This window comes from Ornithorhynchus anatinus, chromosome 1 (genome assembly GCF_004115215.2).
Source record: "Ornithorhynchus anatinus isolate Pmale09 chromosome 1, mOrnAna1.pri.v4, whole genome shotgun sequence".
NCBI lineage: Eukaryota > Metazoa > Chordata > Mammalia > Monotremata > Ornithorhynchidae > Ornithorhynchus > Ornithorhynchus anatinus.
In genome coordinates, this window is record NC_041728.1 from 40456582 (window position 1) to 40459745 (window position 3164).

General features: G+C 49.9%; 1 long non-coding RNA gene across 1 annotated transcript; it reads left to right on the plus strand.

Moving 5' to 3' along the window:
• Positions 1 to 978: 978 nt before the first annotated feature.
• On the plus strand, positions 979 to 2855 carry LOC114813722. Its single transcript, XR_003761453.2, has 3 exons — positions 979 to 1284; positions 1441 to 1551; positions 2326 to 2855. It is a non-coding gene; the product is annotated as an uncharacterized LOC114813722 (long non-coding RNA).
• Positions 2856 to 3164: the final 309 nt, after the last annotated feature.

The following is a 3164-nucleotide window of genomic DNA, read 5'->3' on the forward strand; positions in this document are numbered from 1 at the left end:
TCGAGCTTTGGGCCCTCATTCTCCCCTGGCACTGCCTGCAGCTGCTAATGCCACTCTCGGTTAAATAAAACCCAACAGGGCTGGGGCTGGCAATGATGCCAAATCACTCTGAGGGGAAGTCAGAGGCAAAGAGAAAGGCCCGTGTCTCTCTCACCGTATACATTACTTTGCCTAGGCAGAAGCATTAGTGTCCAGAATCACTCCATCCCTGCTAAAGCTGGACATTTAAGGATTTATTAATAATAATAATGTTGGTATTTGTTAAGCGCTTACTATGTGCAGACCACTGTTCTAAGCGCTGGGGTAGATACAGGGTAATCAGGTTGTCCCATGTGAGGCTCACAGTTGATCCCCATTTTACAGATGAGGGAACTGAGGCACAGAGAAGTTAAGTGACTTGCCCACAGTCACACAGCTGACAAGTGGCAGAGCCGGGATTCGAACCCATGAACTCTGACTCCCAAGCCTGGGCTCTTTCCACTGAGCCATGCTGCATTATTTATCCCACTGTTCCAAGGCCCCATGGTCTCTCTAATTTTAATTGTTTATGGTATTTATTCATTTTAAATTAATAATTAACATTAATTTTCTATATGGTATCAGGCACTGGGGTAGTTATAAGCTCATTAGGTTGGACACAGCTATGTCCCACATGGGGCTCATAGTCTTAGTCCCCATTTTACAGATGAGGTTACTGAGGCATAGAGAAGTGACTTGCCTAAGGTAACACAGCAGACATGTGGCAGAGGCAGGATTAGAACCCAAGTTCTTCTAACTCCCAGGCCCTTGCTCTTTCCAATACACCATGCTGCTTCCCTGATGCCCAAGGGGGGTGGAAAGTGGGGTGGGGTGGAAGGAAGGTCAGGAAATGGTTATGGAAACCTGGAATCAAGGGCACTAGAACAAGGGTGGGGCGTGGAGTGCCAGCTCACAGAGATCAAGCAGTGAACAGAAGCTGGTGGACCACACCGCTCTGAACTCAAGCTAGGGTTGGCTGATGCCCACTCTCTACCCTCCCCTGTTCTATGAGAGGGGGGAAGGTCTGTCCAGCTCAAAACTGCAGCTAGACCATTCTATCATTCCTCTCCTGCCTCATGATCTAACCCAGATAATTGCTCTGGTCTGGAAGAAACCCTTGAACAACAAGGATGATCTCTCTAGTTTTGTAGCTCCCAGAGTTGTAGAACAGATATAATCTCTCATTCCCTGGACAAGTCAAGAGCTCTGGGGAAGGGACAACAGCTTTATCATCATGTGACTGCAAAGAGAGGACATGTTGGCAAGGTAAAATATGGGAGAAAAGTGTTGTGTTCAAGGTGCAGCCCCTTTCAAGAGGATGGAAAATGGAAGGCAGAGACTGCAGCATTAGGGCTGGAGGAAGGGGGAGGAAGGGGAGGCGGAGGAGGCGGCAGCAACAGAGAAGACTCCCTGTGCACACAGGTGTTGCCGCTGCCTCTGTCTATTATAACCCAGTCTCCTCGGCTTTCTCTCACTGCAACGTGGATGGATTGAGAATGGAACTTGCAAGGTTTCTATGGCAACAGTACATGGGTGAGTTGCCTTTGAAGATGGTTGGGGGGTACGGGTGGAGAAGAAGAAGGGATGCAAAAGAAGTAAGCTCTCCTGGACAGTAAAGGAAGCAAGAACCTGGGCAGAGGCCTCCCTGGCCCCATTCCCACTTTCACCTTCACCCACAAGAGGGGAGGGGGGCAGAGGTACAAATTCTTCCCTCCTAAGTGCACATTTTACCACAAACCCTGCTTGAGAGCTCTTGTGTAGGCCTAGGCACCCTCTGATGCAGTGACTGGTTGTGGCTGAGCAGGGCTCAGCCTGACTGACCTCCCTCAAAACCCCAAAAGCACTTACCCAGTCTCAGGAGCCTGCAAATTCCCCCCAGCTCTGCCACTGGTTCACTCTCAGATCTTGGGCAAGTCATTTCTTCAGAGCAGGGCTCAGTTTCCCTTCTGGGAAATGGTTCAAACTATAGTTGCTGTTGGTGACCTTACCGGCCATGGGAAGTGACTGGGGGCCCCGAAAGTGGCCAACCCCTCACGGGAACCCCAGGTGGGACTGGAAACCCAATATCCTAGCTCTGCAACTTGTGTGCTGTGTGACCTAGGGCAAGTCACTTCACTTCTCTGTGCCTCAGTTACCTCATCTGTAAAACAGGAATTGAGACTGTGAGCCCAATGTGTGACAGGGACCATGTCCAACCTGATTTTCTTCTTTCCACCCCAATATTTAGTATCCACCTCAGTGTCTGGCACACAGTAGCACTTAAATAATGTTATTTTTATTATTTTTATCATTATTATCCCCACTTAGAAAGGCCTGAGAGCATTCCATCTGGAAAGTAGAGAGGAGCCTTATAAAGTACCATCCCCAAAGGAAAAGCAAGTGAGGATGCCCCTGTTGAGGCTACAAACCAGCTGACCACAACTACTCAAGGTTGAAGCACCTGAGACTTCCTTGAAGGGGACCACCGATTTCAATTATCTGCCCACCTGGTGGCTGCAGCTTGACCCCGATTAGTGGCTATCATCTGATCCCCACTGGACAGACACCAGCATCCATAGCTTCCCTTGTTGACTTGGTTTAGAGCTGCTCTTCCACTGCAGGCCAAGAAGTGCCCGGGCTTTAAACTCAGTTCCTTTTTCATCCCTCCAGCCCATCAAAGTCAGAAGGAGTCTCTGCTGCCCAATTTTCCTAATGGGGTGGTTCAGAAAACTCCCATCTTCTGGGGCTCCCCACCCACTGCCCCAAGGAGATCAAGATTAATACCTCTTGGAGAGATGTATCCTGACTGCCCAACCCCTGGAGATTAACTGGTCCCTACGTGGCCCAGAGCCTGTTTGGAGCAGTTGGTGGGGCGGGGGGGGGGGGGCTTTGCCATCACTTAACTGGGCAAGTGAGATGAAATCAAGGATGGATGTTGCTGATCAACTGAGGTGAGCCTTTCCACCAAAATAAGCATGGCTTTGACCTGGATCCACCTATCCAGCCCTTCCTACTAGGGCCTAAACAGAGTTTCTGTGGAGAGTTTCAGGACATGACTATAAAGCACTGTTTCATGCTTGGTCTCCCTTGGGTCCCTTCAGGTTCTCTCAGCATGTGGCCCCTTCCCCAGAGTTTCCTTGCTAAGGTGGAGTCCTGCCCCTTGGCAG